The sequence below is a fragment of the Hypanus sabinus genome, chromosome 7 (assembly GCF_030144855.1).
Source record: "Hypanus sabinus isolate sHypSab1 chromosome 7, sHypSab1.hap1, whole genome shotgun sequence".
Lineage (NCBI taxonomy): Eukaryota > Metazoa > Chordata > Chondrichthyes > Myliobatiformes > Dasyatidae > Hypanus > Hypanus sabinus.
The window spans coordinates 123,402,620-123,428,790 of NC_082712.1; the positions used below are offsets into that span (position 1 = coordinate 123,402,620).

Here is a 26,171-nt window from a genome sequence, read left to right on the forward strand (position 1 = left end):
GTTGGATCGGAATAAACCTTTCGTGTTGGGATATTTGGTACAGTGCTTGATGCAATCGCAGTTTGCGTGTGCTTCCGTCTCACAGAATGAGTTTCTTATACATGTGTTAATTATATTTCATAAATTGTGACGCGGGGATTCTGCGTCTTGTGTGCGTTTTATCCAGTAGGAATCCCAGGGCAATCTCTCCCGAGAATGAAGCGTACCAGCGCTTCTCCGCTGCCTCTGTTTTCCCACATTGCCTGTCTGATTTCCCACCAAGCCGAAACTTCTTCCACTGACACAGTGGCGAGATGTCCCCACCATGGATAGTTTCCCAACCACCAACTTCATCCCTCTCCCTAGCAAGAGCCGAAGCCGAAGGGAACTCGTTATAATCTTGGGATCATTCCTGACCGCAAGATGGAAATCGGTTCATAAATATGTGTCATGATTAAGACGCCTGTTAAGCAGCTCCTTAATGTCACTCAATTCTGATTGTGCCTCTGCTCAGCTCTGCTGCTGAATTCCTTTTGAATGTCTTTGTTATTTCTATATTCGATTATTGCAAACAGTCTCCGGGCCAACCTCCCTCTGTCACCTCTCTATGGATGACATAATTCAAGCACATGCTTCCTTTACCCACTCCCCATCACTCCCTTTATCCCTCACTTATCATATCACTATCTTAATCACCATTTTGTTGCTGTTTTCAAATTGCTCCCTGGCCTTTTTGTGCTTCTTGTAATAGCCTCCAGCTCGACAACCTTCTGAGATCTCCAGTTCCGACTTTTTTTTAAAAAAACTGAACTCCCACTGGTGGATGTGTCTTCAGATGCTGAAGCCCTGACCTTTGCAATTGTCTATTTTTTTCTTTCTATCAGCTCTCCAAAGAAATGACCATAAAACGTTTTGTTTTGCTATTTGCTCGGCTATTTCTTTGTATGACTCAGTCCAGTTTTGCTTGGTGGGCTCTTAAGAGTTATTTTGTGATGTTCTCTTACATGAAAGATAATACTGTATTTAAGTTCAGGGTCACTGCTCTCATCTGCTAGTGTGAACGGTTTGTGATGGCATTATCTTATTTTGTATGACCGCCCAATGCACTGGTTTATATTTTATGCTTTCAGCCAGTTCTCAATGTGATTTCTGTATTCTATATAGATTATATGGGATTTGGAATAATCTAACATGTGAGTATTGTGTTTATATTTGTAAACCCTTCCTTGCAGAAAACTTTGATGTGTATCAGAGTAGCAGCAAGTTTAAAAGAAATAGTTTCTCCATAGTTAGACTGACTAACAATGACAGTTACATTCTATTAATCTATACACAGAAGTTCATTTAACTCTCTTCAATGTTATTCAACTGCAAGAGGTTTCTCCCACTGAATACACAATCAAGCTGAAAATGAATGAAGTTATTCAAGAATAAACGTTTTTCACTAAGAAGACTGCAATCTAATGTAAGTCTTGCATTTCTTAATAAATTGCTAATAGGTTATAGTTGACTACCACTATAATGCTTAACATGCATCATCTACAGTCTGTAGAAAGAATTTTGAAGCAAAAATAATCTTCACTTTTTACAATAGGAAATAATTATAAAAAACACTCTAATTTGCATATTTTACTTTGTGAAGAAATTTGCTGCCAAGAGAACATTTGTTTTCTTAGTCCATTACACCAAGGGAAAGGTTTGTTAGATATTACTGAGAGAATTTAAAAATAGCTGAAGAAGGCCACATGGATAGTTGAGAATGCTGTGCCATTTAAGTAGTTGAAGTTAAATCAGAAATTCTCACCCTATCTCAAAATCACCTGATGCTCAAAACTCTATGGATATCAATTTTAAATATACTTAATAATTTTATTGATAGGTTTCTTAGTTAATGAAGCAGAGTTACAGCAAAAAGATTTACCGTTTCATTACTCCAGTAACTTGGGTTGAAATTGACCTCTGTACCATGTGTGTGGAGTTTGCATGTTCTCCCATTGTTCATGTTCATCTTCTCTGGCTGTTTGACTTCCTCCCATGTCTCAAAGATATGCTGGCTGTTTGGTTACTTGACCACTGTAGTTTGATTGTATTGTGTATGGGTGAGTGGTAGTGACTAGGAGATAGTTGATAGGAATGTAGGGAGGACAGCATGAGATGAGTGTCTGATTAATATCATGCGTGGTTAATGGTTGGTATCAAATTGGTAGTCCAACAAGTTCATTTTCAAGTTGTATGTCTCTGTGATTCTTTGAACTTTAAGGGTTTGCAACCTTCTGAATGAGAACTGTTTCCTCATTTCAGTCCTAATTGGCTCTTCAGCCAAGGAAAACAACCCTCCAACATCTACACGTCAAAGCAATGAAGATCACTTCATTGAGATTTCTTGTTGAAATTCCGATCACCAATGGATATCACCATTGATACAGTGATGTATCTTCTCCCTTCTCCCATCCCAGGAATCCATTTTATGAATTCTTTGCACACCTGCCTTGGGTAAGGGAAAAAAAAATATAACGCCCTAACTGCGGTGTTATCACAGCTCCATAATGCAACAAAAGTTGTTACTTTAGTATTCCATCCACATTTACAATGTATTAATTATCTTCCAAAATGCATGGTAATATTTATATTTTTGTACAAAGAACTCCAAATCTCTCAAATTTGAAAACTTACTAATATCCCATCTTCTTAAAAATATTGTTTCACTTCTTCCTACCAAAAAGAATTCTTTCACACAACCATACACTGTGCTCCATATCTTATCTTTTTGCCCAGTCACTTAATCTATTTTATACCTATGCTGCATTTTTTTTTGCATTTTCAAACTTTGCTTTCCTATCTAGTTTTATATCGTCAGCAATACTAACTGTATTACACTAGGATCATTCAACTGTAGATTGGAAGTAGCGAGGCTACAAGCATTGATATTTGATTCTCAAGGCACTCAGTTAGTAACACATGCAACCTGAAATGATGGTCGATGGCCTACTTTGCTTTCGATCCTATAACCAATCTTCAGCCAGTGTTAGTACAGTACCCTAAATCCCATGAGCCCTGATTCTACATAACAATGTATGATTTTGTTAACTGTCTTCTAAGAATACAAGATATACACCATCCACTGGTTCACCCGATTCACTGATTCTAACTGGCTGCATCACTATCTGGCATGGGGTTTGGGGGAGGCTACTGCACAGGATCAAAGTAAGCTGCAGAGAATTGTAAACTTAGTCAGATCCATCATGGGCACTAGGCTCAGTAGAATCCAGGAGATTGTCAAGGCTGCATCCATCATTAAGGACCCCCACCACCTAGGACATCCCATCTTATTGTTACCTTCAGGAAGGAGGTACAGAAGCCTGAAGGCACATACTCTATGATTCAGGAACAGCTTCTTCCCCTCTGCCATCCAATTTCTGAATAGACATTGAAACCATGAACACTACCTCACTACTTTTTTTATTTCTTCTATTTGCACAACTTATTTAATTTATTTATATATATACATAGTATTTATATGCCTACTGTAATTCACAGTTTTTTCTCCCTTTTATCATGAATTGCCTTATATTGCTGCAGCAAATATAACAAATTTCATGATATATGCCAGTGATATTAAACCTGATTTTGATTCTGATTCCCTATCAAATCTACTTAAACCCTTAAAATAATGATAAAATTGCCAAACTCTGTTTTCTTTTCAAAAATCAGTATTGTCTCTGGTCTCCATATAATGAAGTGTACATAATGACTCTGAAGAAGATGGACACATATTTAGTAGAATGATGCTAGAACAGCAAGCTTATATCAATGAGAAAGAATTGGCCAGACTTGGCTCCTTGCTCTAGAAGGGTGAACAGTCAGAAGTCTTTAAAATTTGAATGGGTTTGACAAACTTCTATAGATGCACAGTGGAAAGTATCCTAATTGGCTTATCACAGACAGGTGTGAAAACACCAATGCCCAGGAATAGAAAAGACTACAGAAAATGGTGGATACAGCCCAGTCCAACGCACCAAAGTCCTTCCCACCACTGAGCACATTTACGTGGAGTGCTACCACAAGAAAGCAGCATCCGTTATCAAAGAGCCCCACCATCTAGGCCATGCTCACTTCTCACTTCTACATTCGGACAGGAGTTACTGAAGCTTTAGATCCCACACCACCAGTCTCGGGAACAGTTATTACCTACAACCCATCAGGCTCCTGAATCAGTCAGGATAACTTTTGCTCAGTGAGGACAACTCTGAACTATTTCCACAACCTATAGACTCACTTTCAAAGGATTCTTTACAACTAATGCTCTCAGTACTTTTTTTGGTACAGTATATCTTCTTTTTCACATTGCTTGTTCATCAGTCCTTGTTTTATGTATAATTGTTTGCAAATTCTATTGTATTTATTTATTTTCCTGTAAATGCTGGCAAGAAAATGAATCTCAAGGTACTATATGGTGAGATATATGTATTGATCCTAAATTTACTTTGAATTTTAAACTTTGATTAGCTGTAGAGAAATTGTTTCCAGTTGTGGAATAAAGCTGAGCTAAAGTCAAAAATGTAAGCCAGATACAGTAGGGAAGTTGGAAAAGATGACTTTACACATGGAAAGTGGTTAGAACACTAAATGTACTATCACATGAATAGCTGAAGGGAAAAACTTTCTTGTATACAAAAAGAAGCTAAATAAATAGAAAGGAATGCAAAGTGTTAACAGAATCTGTAGAGTAGGAGATGAGTTGTATAGAACACTAGTATAGGCATGGGCCCATTGCTCTGAACTCCCAGTACTCAAGCTGTAATTACAGTAAAACTCCAATTATCTGGCATTTGGTTAGTTGGAACTCATGATGGTCTGCCATCTCACTCACCCTTTAGTCCAGAGTATGAGCCAGGAGCCTGGAGTGCAGCTAAGGCATTCTGGACTGTGGCCATATGTACAGCTGGAGTCAAGGTTACAGTCTGGAGCATTAGGGACAGGGAGCATGGGCAGGTTTACTACGAGAGATAGGCTCCAGAACATTTATACATTTCCCACTCCCTTTAGACTCACCATGGACATCGGAAGATTTATTACACTATTGTCAGAATTAGGTTTAATATCATTGGCATATGTTGTGAAATTGTTAACTTAATGGCGACGGTACAATGTGATACATGATGGTCGAGGGAAAAAACTGTGAATTTAAACATTAAGTAAATAATAGATACATTTAAAAAAGTAGTGCAAAAGAAATAGAAATAAAAAAGTAGTGAGGTAGTGTTCTTGGGTTCAATATCCACTCAGAAATCTGACGTCAGAGGGGGAAGCTGTTCCTCAATCATTGAGTGTGTGCCTTCAGGTTTCTGTACCTGCTTCCTGATGGTAGCAATGAAAAGAGGGCATGCTCTGAGTGGTGTGGTATCACTTCTATTTATTATTTATTATTATGTTGCGATTTGGAGGTCAAATATAAAGAAACAGAACGCAGTTAATGGCAGGACACTGCCATTGACGTACAGGGGATCTTAGGGTCTAAGTTCATACCCCTCAAAAATAGCTCCTCAAAATGATAAGGTGGTAAAGAGGTGTATGGTATGTTTGGCTTTATAAACTGAAGCTGAGTTCAATTGTCAGGAAGTTAGAGTGCAGGCTTATAAAACTCTACTTAGGCTACATCTGAAGTATTTGATTCAGATCTGGTTATCCCATTATAGGAAGGATGTGGAGACTCTGGAGAGTGTACATAAGAGTTTTACCAGGATCCTGCCTGGGTTAGAAGGCACGTGCTATGAAGAGAAGTTGGACAAAGTTGAGCTGTTCTTTCTGGGGTGGAGGAGGCCAAGGAGAGACCTAAAAGAAGTTTATAAGATTATGGGAGGCATTGATCAATTAGACAGCCAGTAGCTTTTTTCTAGGATTGAAATGTCAATACTTGAGAGCATACATTTAAGGTGATGAGTTCAAAGAAGATGTGTGAAGCAATCATCCTACACAGGGAGAAGTGGATGCCTGAAATATGTTGTTGGGAATGTTAGTGGGGGCAAATGTAATAAGGGTTTTTAATTACTAATTTAATTAGTTTGTCTCAATGCTGTGGGGTGAAGAGACTGTTCATGTGCTGTATAGTTCTATGTGACATGTAAACAAAAACTAAATAAATTTATGTTTATTAACATCCAATCTTCTGGAACATCTGTTGGTCTGATACCTCCACAATCCCAAGGATGCTGGATTGTCAGAGTTTAAAAACTTTATTCTTTGATCTAATGCCATCTGAATGTAAGCAGATATCATGTAAAGAATGCCAAAAAGAACCTTCCACAGAAGTTGTATTCTTAAAAACTAGCACGTGGTTGCAACATACATTTGCTGGGAGGCTGGCAGACTCTATGCTCACTCTATGCTTCAGCAGGCAGAGCAGATAACTGGAGATCGAGATGTTGCCTAATACTAAGAGTTTGAAATGAGCAAGCATTCAGTCCTTTTGTAGTAGCTCCTTGTTCAGGCTCAGCACCAATTCTTCTAATCCCCATCCTAGTACAGTATATTCTTTACTGATTTCTCTTTTGATTGTGCCGCAGTTCAGAATTTTTTCCTGCTAATACTCAGTAAAAAAAAAATCACAGGATGTACTTCTAACATATTACCAGTTAAGTAAAGTCCCAATTAATCCTATCACTCTCTAAAATACATTTTCATATTAAAAGTCATGTGGAATATATACAGATAGTATATGAATATTTATCTAGTGTCTATGCCTTCTGAAGAAACAATGCACTAGTTTTGGTTCTATTTCCGGTTATTGCTTAACAAGTTCAGGAATAGCAATCTGGCCTTCTGACTGGAGATGATCTGAAAGTAGGCCCCATAGTTATTTACTTACCACCAACATGCACAGCAAAACCTATCATTATTCTGAACTCTTCTATTGGATCATCTTGAAGTTTATTCTAAAGAAAATAATGGCAATTTTTCTTGCTTGTCTTTCCTAACTATACCTCCCTGTGCATGGTGGGATCTTTGCATTTCCTTACTGCCTCTTCCCTTACCAGGATCCAAAAATGTCTCAAACAGAGCACTCTTGCAACTACACCTTTGAAACAATTTGTACAGATCTAAAATCATGGACCTATTTTTGCCCTCCATGCCTCACTGTAAATTTAAAACCTCATACTGCTTGCAAATTTGATAAAAAAATGTATTTGAACCAATGTCTTCCTGTGTTTCACCCTTTTATAAGTACATACGACTCAGTGTATACTGTTTATTCTCCTCTCAGTTGGTTTGATCTGACATCTGCAAATATAAAAACTGTGCCACCTGTATTCATATTTAGACTATTCACATGTTAAGAGGAACAATGATCCCAACCATTGAGGAAATTCAGCCTTTTGCATTCTTTTCTGTCATATAAAATTCTCATCATATTACCAGAGTTATGTTCAGCAATAAGGGCTGTTGGACATTACTTCTTCTAACATATTTTAGAAAATAATGCACATGATCCTCAGGTCTTCAGTTGTTTTATCAAAACACACTCTTCTTTCTTCCAAATTGACATTTCAAAAACATAACCAATTTATACATTCTATTCTACCACCTTAGTTTTGCATGGATACGTATGAATAGCCATACATAAAGATCTAATTGAATATCTATTTCTTATTCTCCATGAAACATGGTGATTTTTTTTTCATGAATAATGGTTGATTTGGACACTTAAGTGCTGTTTGAAAGACTGAGCATACAGCCACAGCAAATGTTTAGAACGTTAGCCTTCATATGTCTAAGTGACTTAATTTGAGAGTTAAGGCCATGCTTGGCACATTTCATAGTTTAGCAAATCATATTTTAGCAAAGGAAATATTGTAATAAAAATATTGCCACTGGTTAGGTTTTAGTATGTAGCATTGCACAATTAAGTTCATGAATTGATGAAGGTCATTGAGATTATGTAAAGTATTCAGGAAACCAGCATTGCTATTTTAATTCCCTAACAAAATAATTTATTCTTTATGAAACATTGACACATAGCATTGAGAATATATATTTTTAATATACACTTTCTTGGATTTCTTCATTGGACCAATTTATTACAGAGTGAATTTATTACAGATTTCACAATAACTTTGTGTTTATGTATATGAACAGGGATCCACTTGGAAATGACAGTATGTACTGTTTATTGCTCATTTTGTGCCAAAATAAGATACATTACTTAAGTTGATGTGTTCTGATGAAATCTAAAAAGTACATTTCTGTATGAAAAAATAATCGCAGTTATAACTGGATAAGAATTTTATTCATTTTAAATTGTTTCTACTTTGAGTAGAAGTATCAGCTCTTTCAAACTAACTGTCAAGAAGTCCAGCTTTCATAACTTTACCAGTGTTTATCTTATTTACATCACAACACCTTGTGATGAGGAGATTACTAAAGGAAAGCAAGAAACTTTTCCTAGAATATCTATGAATAATATTAGCATTACACAAAGTATATTTTGAGATTTTGCAACAGTACATTTAGAAAACATAATCCCAGTAATTCACTTCATCAGGTCCAGATGCTCATTCCTATATATACAGTAAACGGGCTCTTTAATTGTAGGATATGGGGAAGTGTACAATGTAAATCCATGAAAACATATTAATATAGGGACACCATAATTGCACTGGTTCACATCAAACAATAATACCAGTGCATGTAGACACAGATTGCAAGATACTAACACTCTTGTTTACATTATAAAATTGTAGAAAAAAATTCATTCATAATTACATATGTAGTTTTAAGGATGATGAAAAACAACTTCAAAATGAATGCTTATTGTGTCAGATTTAATTTTACTTGAGAAATAATTGCTGCTAAATTGGAAAAAGATGTATTTCTGAAATAAATATGCTGGGTCTGTCAGAATATTTGAAAATTAAAACTTAACATGTTATTGTATCATTTTTACTGTCTAAAATTAGTGCTTCATAGCATTTAGTAACATTAGCTGCCATAAGGGAACAGTTGTTAATTCAACAATATAACTATAAGCCCATATGACCTAGAAGCAGAAACAGGCCATTCAGCCCATCGAGTTTGCTTTGCCTTTCCATCACTGCTGATTATTATCCTCCTTCTTACCCCATTCTCCTGCCTTCTTCCTGCAGCCTTTGACATCTTTACAAATCAAAAATCTATCAACCTCTGCTTTAAATAGACACAATAACTTGGCCTCCACACCATCCATAGCAGTGAATTCCATAGATTCACCATCCTCTCGCTGAAGAAATTCCTCCTGATCTGTGTTCTGAAGAGATGTCCTTGTATTGTGAGGTTGTGCCCTTTGGTCCTAGACTCCCCCATTATAGGAAACATCCACTCCACATCCAGTCTGTCTAGTCCTTTTAATATTTGATAAGCTTCAATGAGATAACTCCTCATTTTTCTAAATTCCAAGAGCCATCAATTGCTCCTCATATGTTAACCCTTTAATTCCCAGGATCATTCTTGTGAACCTCCTCTGGGCCCTTTCCAATGCCAGTATATCCTTTCTTAGATAAGGGGCACAGAAATTGCTCGCAATACTCCAAGTGTGGTCTGTCCAATGCCTAATAAAGCTTCAGCATTATATCCATGTTTTTATACTCAAGTCCTTTCAAAATTAATACTAACATTATATTTGCCTTCATTGCCACCAACTCAGCCTGCAAATTAACCTTTTGGGGAATGCTGCACGGGGATTCCCAAGTTCCTTTGCACTTCTGATGTCTGAATTTTCTCCTCATTTAGAAAATTGGCACTGCCTTTATTCCGTCTACCAAAGTGCATGACTGTACAGTTCCCTGGACTATATTCCATCTGCCACTTCATTGCCCATTTTCTTAATCTGTCTAAGTCCTTCTGCAGACGTCCTGTTTCCGGAACAATATCTGCCCCTCCACCTGTCTTATCATCTTCAAACTCAGCTACAAAGCCATCAATTCTATCATCCAGATTATTGACAAATAAGGTGAAAGTAAGTGGTCTAACACTGATCCACTGAGTTTATGATGCTGTAGCCCCTCCACTTTAAGGTTCAATGTGTTGTGCATTCAGCGATGCTTTCCTGCACCCTTCTTTTGTAACGCATGGTTACCTGAATCTTTGTCACCTTCCTGCAGCTTGAACAGGTTTGACCATTCTCTTTCGACCTTTCTCATGAACAAGTAATTTTCACTCACAGAACTGCCAGTCACTGGATCTTTTTCGTTTCTTACGCCATCCTCTGTGAACTTTAGAGAAGGTTGTGCATGAAAATCCCTGGAGAGCAGCGGTTTCTGAGATACACAAACAACTCCATCTGGCACCAATAATCATTCCACAGTCAAAGTAACTTGGATCACATCTCTTCCCCATTCTGATGTTTGGTCTCAATAACAACTGATCCTCTTAACCATGCCTCATGCACTTAGGCATTGAGTTGCTGCCACGTGATTGGTTGATTGATTAGATAGTTGCATAAATAAGCAGAAGTACCTAATAAAGTGGCCACTGAGTGTATGTTGTGAAATCTGCTGCTTTCATGACAGAAGTACAATGTAAGACATAAAAATTGTTGTAAGTTAGAATAAAAAATATAACAGTCCAAAAGAGGAATTGTGAGGTAGTGTTCACAGATTGATGAACTATTTAGAAGTTTGACTTCTGAAAAGTTTGTGTGTGCATCTTCAAGCTCCTGCACCTCCATCCTAATGGTAGAATTGAGAAGAGGGCATGTCCCAGGTAGTGAAAGTCCTTAATGATGGAAATCGTCAACTTGAGAAACTGCCTTTTGAAGATGTCCTTGATTGTGGGAAGTGTTATGTCCCTGGTGGAGCTGGCTGAGTCTACAACAGTCTGCAGCCTCTTTCAATCTTGTGCATTGAGGCCTCCAAACCAGGTGGTGATGTAACAAGTCAGAATGCTCTCATGGTACATCTGGAGAATTTGCTAGAGTCTCTGGTGACATACAAAATCCCCTCAAACTTTTAACGAAATATATTGTAGCTTCTTCATGGTTGCATCAATATGTTGAGCCCAGCATAGATCCTTGGAGACGTTTGCATTGAGGAACTTGAAGCTCTTGCCATTTCCACTGCTATGTGCCACAGCTTTCTACTCTAGTTTGGTCAGCTAAGCCACAAGTCAGTCAAAAATGGTATTGGTATTCAAAGAACATTATTCTGTGCAAACATTCTGTGGCTTGTATTCATTCCATCAGCAACTGCATTTCAAAAGTGAACTACTGGCTATAAGGGTCTTCAGAGGGCAAGAAAGCCCACATAATGCTTTAATTATTTTCACATCTATCAATTAAACTAATGGGTTTCCCGTTGCTTTTGAATTGTCAACCAAATTAAACATAGCTTCTTTTTTTGTCTTGTTAGAGATACTGGTCCATGGGACATTTTCTAACGAGTCAGGGAATGAACAAGCAGAACAAATGAATGTAATGATTTGCTTACACTAACATAAAGAGATGATCACAAGGCTCTATTAAAATGTTCTCTGGTTCCACCTGCATTGTGTTCAATGTTTACAATCAATCAAGCAATACATTTAGTAGGGTTTAGTCTCAACTGGGTTAAAGTATAAAGATAGGTCGCGTGGACCTGACTTGCATTCTTTTTAATGGTTCAATGCTTCAATTTAATATCAGAGAACATATACATTATACAACCTGAAGTTCTTTCTCTTCACAGACATCCATGAAACAGAAAGAACCCCAAAGAAGGAATGACATAAATGTCAGAACCTCTAAAGCCCTTCTCCCCCTCCCCTCCCACACACAAGCAGCAGCAAAAGCATCAACTCTCTCCCTCTTCTTCCCCCACCCCACATTGCTCCAGCAAAGGCACTTCGCTCTTGTATTCAGATTATCAAAGGCTAATGCAATTTGGGTATTTAAAATAATACCCTATCTAAATAGCCTAGATGCAGAAAAGCCTTTTCCTCTTAGAGGTCTTGTCTGTGCAGAATTTGCTCTATGGGGATTTCACCCAGGTATTCTGGTTTCCTCTCAAATCCTAAAGACATGCTGGTTGGTAGTTTAATTTGGCCACCGTAATTTTGAGTGGCAGGGTGCTGCCCAAAAGAGATGTAAGGTGCTCTTTCCCGCCACTAGCTTGAAGGTCACCCTTTGGCGAGGTGTAGCACCTGCTTAGCCCCCTCCCTGATCAAGGTGATGTGAAAAAGAGCTTTGACCTGTGACCAACCCGGATGTTGGAAGGAGGGGATTTCACTCAGGTCCACTGCCCAAGTAAAAAAGCCAACAGCGGGTTGCTACAGCGAGAAAGAGCTTTGAGCAGCGAGCACTTGGCGTTTGGGTTTGATTAGCAAGAGCAAAAAAAAAGGAAGGCAGGGCATGCACAGCAGCCATTGTCTGACAGGACAGAGTTAGGGTGGTGATCTTGAGGCTTTAGCTCTTCGAGGCTTCAGTGAAGAGTGACTTCAGTCAGAGAAAGCAAAGAAAAGAAAAGCTCCAGGTTATGATTTTTTACTTCCCCTTCTCTATATCTCTTCATCTAGGACAGTAGAGATGGCAGGCAGCGTAGTTGAATGCACCTCTTGCAGCATGTGGGAAGGCAAGGAGACCTCCATTGTGCCTGACGACAACAATAGCGAGAAGTGCTTCCAGCTGCAGCTTTTAACAATTTGTGTTAAGGATTTGGAGCTGGAACTGGATGAACTTCGAAACATTTGGGAGGCTAAGGGGGTGATAGAGAGGTAGTTACACGCAAGGAACAGGACACAGGAGACTTGGGTGACAGTCAGGAAGGGGAAAGAGGTTAAGGAGCCAGTGCAGAGTACCCAGTGGCCATCAGCCTCGTCAATAGATATATCATTTTGGATACCACTGGGGGGTTGATCTAACAGAGGAGAGTCAATGTGGCTGGGTTTTCAGCACTGTCTGGCAGGGAAGGGAGGAAAATAGGTGCGCTGTGGTGATGGGGGTTCATTAGGTAGCAGAAAGGACAGGAGGTTCTGTGGGTGAGAATGAGATTACTGGATAGTATGTTGCCTCTCAGACGCAAGGGTCTGGGAAACCTCAGATCAAGTCCTCAGCATTCTTAAGTGGAAGGGTGAAGAGCCAAGGAGTTAGATGCTAAGTTAAATGGCAAGACCTCCATGGTTGTGATCTCAGGATTGCCACCTGTGCCATGTGCTAGTGAGGCCAGAACTGAGAAGATTATACAGTTCAACATGTGGTTAAGCAGTTGGTGTAGGAGGGAGGGCATAAGATTTTGGGTTAATTAGGCTGCCTTGCAGGGAAGTTAGGACCTGTACAAACAGGATCGTTTACACCTCAACTGGAGGGGGACTAATCTAGCGGGGAAGTTTGTTAGTGCTGTGCACTGGGGTTTAAACTAGAGTAGCAGGAGGATTGGAAACAGAATTCCAGAACAGTTAGTGGAGGCAGATGTTGCTGAGACCTCAGAGAGAGTCAGGAATCAAAAGGTTGAGCGTGGTGTGACTAGTGTCCTGAGCTGTGTATATTTCAATGCAAGATGCATCAAAGGAACGGCGGATAATAGTGCTGAAGACGAGGTAGCTGGTTTACAAACAGAGGCAATGTATCGTGAGGAGAGGCTGTTGATAGGGCAAAATTAAAGTCAATAGGATGAGCTGCAACGTAAAAGGCTGACAAGGTCAAGCAAGGAGAACATAGGACAGAAGGTGTTATATTTGAATGTGAACAGTATATGGATAAGGTAAATTAATTTGTAGCACAGTTGCAGATTGGCAGGTATGATGTTGTAGGCATCACTGAATCATGGCTGAAAGAGGATTATAGCTGAGAGCTTAATGCCCAAGGATGCCAATTGTATTGAAAGGACAGACAGGACAACAGAGGGTGTGGCATTGTTCTGTTGGTAAAAAATGAAATCAAATCATTAGAAAGAGGTAACATAGGGTCAGAAGGTACTGAGTCATTGTGGATAGAGCTAAGGAATTGCAAGGGTAAAAAGGCCTTGATGGGAGTTGTATGTGGACCCACAAACACTAGGAAGAATGTGGTCTACAAATTAAAATGGGAGATAGAAAATGCATTTCAAAAGGGCAATATTGCAATAGTCATGGGGGATTTCAAAATGCAGATAGATTGGGAAAATCATGTTGGTGCTGGATTTCAGGAGGGAAAATTTCAAGAATACCACCGAGATAGCTTCATAGAGCAGCTTGTGATTGAGCCCAATAGTGTATCAGCTATTCTGGATTGGGTGTTGTGCAATGAACTGGAATTGATTAGAAAGCTTAAGGTAAAAGAAGTGATTATACAATGATCAAATCTACCCTGAAATTTGAGGAGAAGCTAAAGGCAGATATATCAGTATTACAGTGGAGTAAAGGGAATTACAGAGGCATGAGAGAGGAGTTGACCTGAATTGATTGGGAAAGAACACTGGCAGGAATGATGGCAGAGCAGTAATGGTTGGAATTTCTAGAAGCAATTCAGAAGGCTCAGGATATATACATCCCAAAGAGGAAGAAGTATTCTAAAGGAAAGATGAACAATCGTGGCTAACAAATGAAGTAAAGCCAACATAAAAGCTAAAGAGAGCAAAATTTGGTGGGTGTTAGATGATTGGGAAGATTTTAAATTCAACAGAAGGTAACTAAATGTCATTGAGAAGGTAGCGATGGAATATAAAAGTAAGCTAGCTGGTAATATTAAAGAGGATACCAAAATTTTCTTCAGATATATAAAGTGTAATGGAGAGGCAAGAGTGGGTATTGGATCATTGGAAAATGATGCTGGAGAGGTAGTAATGGGGGACAAAGAAATAGCGGATGAACTGAATAAATATTTTGCATCAGTCTTCATTGTGAAAGACACTGGCAGTATGGTGGAAGTTCCGGGTGTCAGGGGTCATGAAGTGTTTGAAGTTATCATCAATAGAAAGAAGGTTCTTGAGAAACTGAATGGTTTCAAGGCAGTTAAGTCACCTGGACCAGATTGTGTTCACCCGAGGGTTCTGTAAGAGGTGGCTGAAGAGAACATGGAAGCATTAGTGATGATCTTTCAAGGATTACTGACAAGGGAGGAGAAGGTGTCCCCCATTTTCACAGCCAGCAGGAGACATAACAACAGATGTTAAAAATCTGTTACATCGCTTTTTTCAGAAGTAGAGAGTCTATAGAAGGGCCAACAGATTAGGAGAATTGGCAAAGAAATGACAGGTAGAATACAGTGTCAGGAAGTGTATGGCAGAACTTTTTACAGAAGGAATAAAAGGGTTGACTATTTTCTAGAAGGAAAGAAAATGCAAAAATATGGTGAAAAAGAAGGAAAATGCAATATTGGCTTTCATTTCGGAAGGATTACAATATAAAAGCAACGATGCAATATTGAGGCTTTAAAAAGCACTGGTGAGGTCTGACTCAGTACTGTGAGCAGTTTTGGACCCCATCTAAGAAAGGATGTGCTGACATTGGAGAGAGTTCAAGGGAAGTTCACAAAAATGATTCCAGGAGTGATTGGCTTATCATATGAAGTGCATTTGATTGCTGTTGTTCTGTATTCACTAGAATTCAGAAGAATGAGGAGTATCCTCATTGAATCCTATCCAATGGTGAAAAGCCATGATAGAGTGGATGCAGAGAGAATATTTCTTATGATGGGATAGTCTAAGGCCAGAGGACACAACCTCAGATCAGAGGGACATCCTTTTAGAATGAAGATGAGGAGGAATTTCTTTGGCCAGGTTGTTGTGAATTTGTGGAATTCTTTGCCACAGCCAGCTGTGGGGGCCAGGTCTTCATGTCTATTTAAGGCAGAGGTTCATAGATTCTTGATTGGTCGGGGCATGATGGGATATGGGGAGAAGGCATGAGACTGGGGCTGAGAGGAAAATTGGATCAACCATGATGAAATGGTGGAGCAGACTCATTGGGGCTAATGGCCTAATCTGCTCCTGTATCATGGTATTATGGACTTATGGCCTCAGCCATGGGAGCAGACGGTGGACGGTCATATAAGCAACAGGTACATATCACAAGTGCTAGTTATGCGACCACAGATGCCAGGCAGCCTACCTCTGAAGAGAGTTGATAACGGCTGGGGTCACCCATCTTGTAAAGACACCATTCAGAAGAAGGTAATGGCAAACCACTGTAGAAAAATCTACAAATGACAGTCATGATTAAAAGACCATGATCATGACCATCTTAGGACACAGCACATAATGATGATTATGACTATAAATTGCCTTGGATGTGTAGGTGAGTGCTGACATTTGGGGAGAGTTGACGGGAAGGTGGGGGAGAATTTTAAAAAATAGATTAATGTAGGAAAAGTGCAAGTCAGTGGGTTGATGGTCAGCAAGAAACTCATGGAAACCCATTTCTGTGCTCTCTCGATGAAGCACTAGGCACTCAGAATAAGATGGCAAAATTACAAAACTGGAACAATTTTGTTTTGGACTGCAGTCAGGCTGATATAATTTTCCCATACATGGATCGTGGATATCTTACATTCCCCAAGTCAGAAGATTGTAGTTGCTGTAATAACTAAAAATCTGTGGGCTAGGGAGCACTGAGGGCTATTGAGCAAATGTTATGCTCACTCTGCACAGAAAGAGGGAGTTGAGTTGAGTTAAGGACCAGCTACTGTATGTCTATTTGAATCATGCAAGGAGTTCAATGATTAGAATAGCCTACTCTTAATTTGCTGAGAATTCCAGTTTAGATTTGACAAAGCCGCAGCTTATTCACCCAAATTGGATATTCAGCTGGTGCTTCTATAAGTTTTTATATTCTGTAAGGAGCCACAAGCTACAGTGCACTGTGAATACTATCTTGGCAGGATAGTATTCAAATGAAGCTGCAGTGGATATTAATTTGCATATCGTAATGGCTTTCCTAATCTCTCCATTGAAGGAGTATGAAAATCACAGTCACAGGGAGATACTAGTAATCTAAAAGCACAAATAAAAAACAGATCCATTGTATTTTGAACACTCAGAATGTTAGTTTTATAAAATGCATTTTTCATCCAATTGTTATTAGTAGTTCTTACTCGGAAGTGTTACTTCATCTCGGGAAACCATTTAGAAGAAAAGGCTACAATTACTGAATGGGACATTTGAAGGCATTACACATTTTTGTCATTTTGAGAGGGCATAGCCTTGACTTCTATGGATATTCCATCAAAAGAGACATCGATGACATGGACATTTATGAAAAACAGGATTCTTGATACTTTCTTTATTAATGATTAGACTGGAATGTAGTTTGCATTTGATTTCTGCTGATTGTCTGGTAAACTCCAATCTCCTGGACTTCTCCATTACAGAAAATAATTTCTGTTTACTTGTTCTGCCCAGTCCCATCTTAAATTAGATCACCTGTATCTTTGTAAACCAAAGAGAATACAATGAAGTTTCGCATCCTGTATATGAGATTTAACCTGTGAGGCACTATGTTTTTACAGATTAACAACCCAAAATATATCAAAGAGTGAGTTATGAGATACTATTCATTCTTAAATTTGTATAATCTGATATTGATACCTTTCATCACGTTTAAGGGCACAAATGCCATAGTTCTTGCTATTGCACATCACTATTCAGTGCATCTTGTCAAAACCACCTTGTACAGTAGTTCCATCTCAGCAGCCTCTTGTTATTCCATTTACTGGCCTCTCTCCATTTCACCATCCCCTCAATAGCCCCAATCTCATCATTTAGCCCTGTTGCTAACAAGGCTAAAATCTAGGAGGGAAGCAAGGGAGAATTGACGGTTCAATCTTTCAGTCCATTGTGCCTACAAATTACATTTAGTGCTAGAGAGAGACCAAACTGTGCTGCTTAATGTTGTACCCCAGCATTATATAGAGAGAAGTACAGTACAGAACCAGGCCCTTCGGCCCATCTAGTCCATGACAAAATCATTTAAACTGCCTACTTCCATCGACCTGCATATCTCTACTCTCCATGTCCCTACCCAAACTTCTCTTAAACATTGAAATGGAGCTCGCATGCATCATTTGTGCTGGAAGCTCATTCCACACTCTCATGACCCTCTGAGTGAAGAAGTTTCCCCTCATGTTCCCCTTAAACTTCTCACCTTTCTCCCTTAATCCACGACCTCTGGTTGTAGCCCTACCCATCATCAGTGGAAAAAGCCTGCTTGCATTTACCCTACCTATACCCATCATAATTTTGTACACTTCTATCAAATCTCCCCTTAATCTTCTATGTTCATATAATAACAAACTTCTCACCAATACTGTACCCTTTGTTATATAGAGACAGGCTTTTGCCCATAAGCATTATACGGTTCTGGACTACTCGCTAGTACTGGACCCTATTCTTCTACAGGGATAGACATGTGCATAGCAGTAAATGATTTTTTTTTAAATTACAGATGCTGGAAATCTAAAATTAAATGCACAATGTAGTGGAAACAGTCAGCATTTCAGGCTGCACCTGTGAGAAGAGGATCAGGGTTAACATTTCAGGTCCAAGACCATTCACCCAAGCTGGAAAGATAGAAAGCAAATAAATCTTCAATCTTAGAAAGGTAGGGAGGAATGAGAAGAACATCTGATAGGGTGAGATCAATTGAATATTTTTCATTAGAAGATTGAGGAGATTTGGTTTGTTGACTAAAACACTTGAAAACTTCTACAAATGTACCATGGGGAGCATTCTGACCAGCTGCATCACTGTCTGATATGGGGGTGGGGACTACTACACAAGATTGGAATAAGTTACAGAAACTTGTAAAATTAGTCAGCTCTATCATGGGTACCAGCCTCTGTAGTATCCATGACATCCAAAGAATGGTGCCTTACGACGGTGGCATCCATCATTAAGGACCTCCACCACACTGTTACCATCAGCAAGGAAGTACAGAAGCCTGAAGGCACACACTCAATGATTCAGGGACAGCTTCTTCACCTCTGCCATCTGATTCTGAAATAGACATTAAACCCATGAGCACTACCTCACTATTTCTTTATTTCTATTACTTAGCAGTACTTATTTTAACTTAACTATTTAATACACACACACACACGTGCACTCACTGTAACTCAGTTTTTTTAATCTGTATATTTTAATCATATATTTCATTGTACTGCTGCTGGAAAGTGAACAAATTTCATGATATATGCCGGTGACAAGAAGCCTGATCCTGGTTCTGATTCTAGATGAGGTAGTTAGAATCAAATAAAGCTGCTTTTTCTCTGTGTTCAGTGCTGCGAATAGCTGAAATGCTGCGGAACATGCCCAGCAGGCTAGGGTGTACTAATGGAGAGTGAGAAACCGAGCAAAGTCATAAACGGAAGCCTGGCAGAGATGGCCAGTTCTGATAGAGATGGAAAGAGAGACCACATCTGAGTTTAGAAGGCTGTAATGTGCCCAGAAGGAAGGTCAGGGGTTCTTCATTTTGCGTTGGGCTTCATTGTAACAGTGCAGAAGACACAGAAGAGATAAGTGTGGGTGTAAGATGGTGAATGAAAGTGGTAAGTATGAGGAAGCTCGTAGTCCCTCCTGCAGAATAAATACAGGTGCTGTGCTAAGCAATCATTTACCACTTTCCATTTATAGTGGCTGACTCATACAATACATTCAGGTCTAGAAATGCAAGAGAAAGTGACTTGCTTTCAAAAGCTCGGCCTGGAATCTGTGTGGTTCCTGAGTCTCTGATTTCTGGATTCCTGGTCACATGCTTGGTTTTCACCTTGCTCGGAGATCCAGGCTAGATTGGTTGGCCTGAGAACTGGATTGTAGTAGCCATTGTGTGTCTGCAGCAAATCGTACCTTAAGCACAGCATAGGTGCCTTGGGCAACATTAATGGTGGAAACAGGCCAAGAACAGACCTTGTAGAGTTGTGGGTATTGAGTGTAAGAGGATCTGGTAGACCTCTCTTCCTGGCCTGCTGTGGATGGTGGACTCTATATTGTGCATTGTGACTTTAAGGTTTGAAAAATAATTTGTACAAAATTACAGTCTGCCTTCCAAAGAAAGCTATATATCCTACCTGATGTTCAGTACCATAGATCAAAAACAATATTCAATAATGGCTCCCTGACCGAGAGGATCTATTATTTCTTCCTTGGTTTTGGAAGTTCTTTGATTTAGTTTTGTGTCTGTGCTGTAGCTTTTAGCAATATTTGCACATGGACTTCTAAATTGCTTTGCTCCTCCAGTGCCTGCTCCTGTCTCTCACCATTAAAGAAATTCTTTGATCTTTCTTTCTCAGACCTAAAGTGGTTGACCTGATAATTTGCTTGACAAACTGAGATGAATTGGGTAAAGCAGCTAGAAATTAGGGTGAAGATTTCCAAGTCATGTACTTTATGCCTATTTTAGACTGTGCACAATTTATGAGCAGCGTTTCATTATAGTATGCTACTTCATGACAGATTGACAGTCTCAACATGAAACAAATTCTTCTGGAATTTTCCAGGACTCCTGAAAGATTAGTTTTGATTCCTCTATTTGACCATATTAAATGAAGGAGGTGTAGTTGCCACAACTTTAACTCTTGATGAAAGTGATTTTTATGAAAGATCCTTCCTTAAGCAAGCATTTTGTCACATTTTTTAATGTTCCTTCCTGTGGTCACCGACCCTGTGTTCTCCATCACATCAACCCCTAACTGGCACTGCAATTTTTGGAAACAATTCAGAAGGTGAGTAGCTCAGGTGGTTGATGGTTAGATTGAGTTGTTCTCTGATCTTGGCAACTTACTTGGAAATGTTTATCACCACGCGAGGAGACACCATCAGTGCGCTGTTGATTATGGTGACTCTCTTGCATGCCACTTGCACCGTGGCTCTCACTGAGGCTGTAAAGCAGCATGACCAAGTCTCCCCGGCCTTCAGCCATGACGATGGAGAGGGACACAAACTTGACCTGGCATCAGTGAAAGTCACGGCACAAGCAACCGTGCGGCTTGCGAGTGAACAATTCTGTAAACAAGCACGTAGATTCATGAGCCAGTATGGGCAGAATTCCAGGCCACAATGCATGAAGTTCTCTACACAGCCGATCAGCAGCAAGATTTCCTCCCCACTTCACAATGGAGCTTCCGAAATGACGTCCAGTCAGCTGATTGAAAAGCATATGAAGCCCGAGCATTCAGAGAACACAACACAATCAACGGTGCTTTGACGATGTCTCCTCATATGGTGACAAAACATTTACAAGTAAGTTGCCAAGATTGGGGAACAACTCAACCCAACTGCCATTTTAAAAAAAATTCTTCTCTACTCTCTTTAGAAGTGATGTATTGAGATCCTCTGTCCTTGTTGGACAGTCTGTTTATATACCTGTAGTTAAGTGAGATGCACATTTATCAGACTCAGAGCAGGTAACTTCATGAAATTTACTGTTCATGAAAGGTTGGTGTTGTCTTACCAGGTGTAACCTCTGTGATTGCATAGTTACTGTATTTTTTTTCATTGTTGAGGATTTCTGTATTTCTGCATCTTTGCAAGCTGACCACAGTGATATCTGGGACTTCAATCAATCAGCAGGACATAGAGGCGTAAGAAATAAATATTTGTATTATATTGCATTTTCATAATCTCAGCGAATCCCAAAATGCATTGTATCTAATGAAATACTTCGGTAATGGCAAACACATCCACAAGTTTGCACAGAGCAAGCACCTGGTGATGGGGTAATGTGAAATATCCTGGAGCTGAGGGATAAATATTGGCCAAAAGTCTGGGAAAAAGCCTCTGTTCTTTCAAGTAGCATCATGGGGTCCTTGTATCTTTCTCAGGGAACTGACCAGGGAGCAGTTTAACCTGCCCATCTGTAGGACAACAGTTATGTGTCGCAAATCCAAAACATAAAAACTAATCAAGATAAAAGTAAGGGAGTCTGTAATAATATATCTAATTTTTGTGTTTACTTTAAGCGAGACACACATGTATCATGTGGTAGCATCATGATGTATGCAATGCACTTATTTTACATACAGTGTAACCCAAAATGAATTATTTAAACAAACAAGAATGCGTACTCAAACAATATAGTTACTATATTACTGAAATATTAAATACACTACATTCCCTGCTTAGCCATAAACTCCAACTAAGAAAACTTCAGAATATATTTCAATTATATATGCAGAATATTATGTAATACATTTACTAAATAGCCATTCACAGCATAGTAATCTTTTTTAATTGTTCCATTCAGGTCTAAAGATTTAATTGCTATGGAGGATTTCTTACTTTTGTGGGGTAATGTCTTTCCTGACAAGGTGGTCACTCTGCTAGGCAGGTGAGCTTGGGGCTGTGAAACAGTCTCAGGTTCCGGGGCCTCCTCTGTGGTGGTTGGGGGAGCTGACTCTGAGACTGCACAAAATGGTTCCAACAGCTCTGGACACCTTTCTTCTCCTTTTTTTTTTGGCTTTTTTTCCTCCAGATCTACTCGCTCCTTGCTTCCCCCCTTTTCAACTTCTTGACTGTCTCTTTCTCACATTCCCTTTCCTTCTTGTGAATATACCTGAATTTGTTAATTTCTCAAGAAATTGTGTCTCATTTTTCCTGTTCCATTTCCATAGCACTCAAGTCATCCTCCTCTTTCTTCTCCTTTTTCTTCTTTCTAGGAGGTGAATCTTGCTCTTCCATAGGTGCCTTTAGTTCACTGGAGAATTCTCTTATTAGTCCTTCTATTCCTCTCTTCATGATCTGATCTCTCCTCATCCACAATATCATCTCTGTTTTCATATCTCCACTGATTCCTTTCTTTTTGGCCTTCCATTCATCCAGGTGGGCTTTGGTTTTTGCACATACTATTACAAGCAGCTTTTTGTCTCCCACTTGAAAGTCATGCAGTAACCTTAACGTGCGCAGAGTAGATTCTGGCTCTCTATATTCTGAAAAGCCAAATGCTGACTACTTCCTGAAGCTCCTTGAACTCTTTTCCAGCTTAAAACCAAACCACATTTTGCAAATATCAGAGTTTTTTTTAGATATGTTACCTGCAAAAATTGTTGCAGTTAGACCAAAGTTTTCATTACTTTCATGCTTCCTCTGAGCAGCATGGTCCTTTGTCGCTCCAATATGCTTTCCAAACAGATTGGGCTTGTATGTGGTGAAAAGAGGAGGGCCAGCAGAGGATGGCACCAACATTTGTTTGCCCTCTGTTGCACGATGTTTCCTGGTGTTCAGAGTGGAGACAGTTGTTGATTCACCCATTTTATTTCTGAATTTGATTTCAGTTGACTCTGTTGCAGGGGATGGGCCATGCAACTGGTGGATGGATCACCAATCAAGTTGCAGTTGTCTCAGCCACTCATGTCCCCACAATGCTGGTCCTCCTGCTTTAACCACATACAAGCCCAATTCAGTTCATTGGTTGTCGTATTTCAATGTTATGTATGTCATTCACACAGGAGTTATCATTTCTCTTAGGTGGGTATCTGCAAGCTTCAATTCAGTATCTCTGAAAGGACATTCAAACTCATTTTGTTGAATGACAGAAACAACCAAGCCAGTGTCCAAATCCATTTTAATTAATTTGCCTTTAACTTCTGATATAAGCCATCTTGCTTGTCTATTTTAGGTTTTCACATTGTAAATCTCAAGGCTAATCAAACCTGTGTCATTCTCATGATTATCAGATATTTCATCAACAGCCTGCAGATTAGTGCTCTTTTGGAAACAGCAACTTGACTTTTTATCTTTTTTCTCCATTGAATTCAGTCTATTGATTTTTATCCAGCTAACGTGTTCTATGTGTCCTACTTCATTGCATTTTCTACAAGTTTTGCCTTTAATTCTGCATTTGACTGGTGTATGTGAGCTCCTACTACAACGAGGACAAGCCAGTCTCTGTTTAGACGTTGCAATTTCGTTCATGCTCACTTTCATTCCTGACTGCAACTCAATTGAATCTCTGTTTGTTGTTTCATAAAAACATAGAAACATAGAAAACCTACAGCATAATACAGGCCCTATGGCCCACAAAGCTGTGCTGAACATGTCCTTACCTTAGAACTACCTAGGCTTACCCATAACCCTCTATATTTCTAAGCTCCATGTAGCCATCCAGGAGCCTCTTAAGAGACCCTATAGTTTACACCTCCACCACCATTGTCAGCAGCCCATTGCTGCAATCTTGCACTCACCACTCTCTGCGTAAAAAAACTTACCCCTGACACCCCCTCTGTACCTACTTCCAAGCACCTTAAAACTATGCCCTCTCGTGCTAGCCATTTCAGCCCTGGGAAAAAGCCTCTGACTATCCACATGATCAATACCTCTCATTATCTTGTACACCTCTATCAGGTCACCTCTCATCCTCCATCACTCCAAGGAGAAAAGGCTGAGTTCACTTCACCTGTTCTCATAAGGCATGCTCCCCAATCCAGGCAACATCCTTGTAAACCTCTTGTATAGTTTCCACATCCTTCCTGTAGTGAAGCAACCAGAACTGAGCACAATACTTGAAGTGGGGTTTGATCAGGGTCCTATATAGCTGCAACATAACCTCTCAGCTCTTAAACTCAATCCCATGATTGATGAAGGCCAATACACCGTATGCCTTCTTAACCACAGAGTCAACCTGCATAGCAGCTCTGAGTGTCCTGTGGACACAGACCCCAAGATCCCTCTGATCCTCCCCACTGCCAAGAGTCTTGCCATTAATACTATATTCTGCCATCTTATTTGACCTACCAAAATGAACCACCTCACACTTATCTGGGTTGAACTCCATCTGCCACTTCTCAGCCCAGGTTTGCATCCTATTGATCTCCTGCTGTAACCTCTGACAGCCCTCCACACTATCCACAACACCCCCAACCTTTGTGTCATCAGCAAATTTACTAACCCATCACTTCACTTCCTCATCCAGGTCATTTATAAAAATCACAGAGTAGGGGTCCCAGAATAGATCCCTGAGGCACACCACTGGTCACCGACCTCCATGCAGAATATGACCCATCTACAACCACTCTTTGCCTTCTGTGGGCAAGCCAGTTTTGGATCCACAAAGCAATGTCCCCTTGGATCCCTTGCCTCCTTACTTTCTCAATAAGCCTTGCATGGGGTGCCTCATCAAATGCCTTTCTGAAACCCATATCCACTACATCTACAGCTCTACCTTCATCAATGTGTTTAGTCACATCCTCCAAAAATTCAATCAGACTCATAAGGCATAACCTGCCTTTGACAAAGCCATGTTGACTATTCCTAACCCACATTATGCCTCTCCAAATGTTCATAAATCCTGCCTCTCAGGATCTTCTCCATCAACTTACCAACCACTGAAATAAGACTCACTGGCCTATAATTTCCTGGGCTATCTCTACTCCCTATCTCAACATCCACAACCCTCCAATCCCCCGGAATATCTCCCGTCCCCATTGATGATGCAAAGATCATCGCCAGAGGCTCAGCAATCTCCTCCCTCGCTTTCCACATTAGCCTGGGGTGCATCCTGTCCGGTCCCGGTGACTTATCCAACTTTATGCTTTCCAAAAGCTCCAGCACATCCTCTTCCATAATATTTACATGCTAAAGCTTTTCAGTTCACTGCAAGTCATCCCTACAATTGCCAAGATCCTATTCATAGTGAATACTGAAGTAAAGTATTCATTAAGTACCTCTGTTCTCTCCTCCAGTTCCATACACACTTTTTCACTGTTACAATTGATTGGTCCTACTCTCTCACATCTTATCCTCTTGCTCTTCACACACTTGTAGAATGCTTTGGAATTTTCCTTAATCCTGTCCTCCAAAGCTGTCTCATGGCCCCTTCTGGCTCTCTAAATTTCATTCTTAAGCTTCTTACTGCTAGCCCTATAATCTTCTAGATCTCTATCATTACCTAGTTTTGTGAACCTTTATTAAGCTCTTCTTTTCTTCTTGACTAGATTTACAATAGCCTTTTTACACCACAGTTCCTGTACCCTACCATCCTTTCCCTGTCTCATTAGATTATACCTATGCAGACCACATGCAAATATCCACTGAAATTTTGCCATGTTTCTTCCATACTTTTCCCTGAGAACATCTGTTTCCAATTTATGCTTCAAAGTTCCTGCCTGATAGCTTCATAATTCCCCTTACTCCAATTAAACATTTCCTTAACTTGTCTGTTCCTATCCCTTTCCAACGCTATGGTAAAGGAGATAGAATTGTGATCACTATCTCCAAAGTGTTATCCCACTAAGAGATCTGACACCTGACCAGGTGCATTTACTAATACCAGATCAAGTATAGCCT

At 39.7% G+C, this 26,171-nt stretch overlaps 1 protein-coding gene across 5 annotated transcripts in view; it reads left to right on the plus strand.

Annotated features, from left to right (window-relative positions):
- The window catches only part of syt12 (synaptotagmin XII), a 268,982-nt gene that overhangs the window by 857 nt on the left and 241,954 nt on the right, over positions 1-26,171 (plus strand). For 2 of the 5 annotated variants that reach the window (XM_059973918.1, XM_059973919.1), the window contains exon 1: positions 19,336-19,441. The exons of 1 other annotated variant lie outside the window; for it this stretch is intronic. The gene's annotated coding sequence lies outside the window, so the exon portion shown is untranslated. Of the gene's footprint in view, positions 1-1,254; positions 1,445-19,335; positions 19,442-26,171 lie in introns of those variants that run through there. 2 more of the 5 variants (XM_059973917.1, XM_059973916.1) reach the window with 2 other exon arrangements.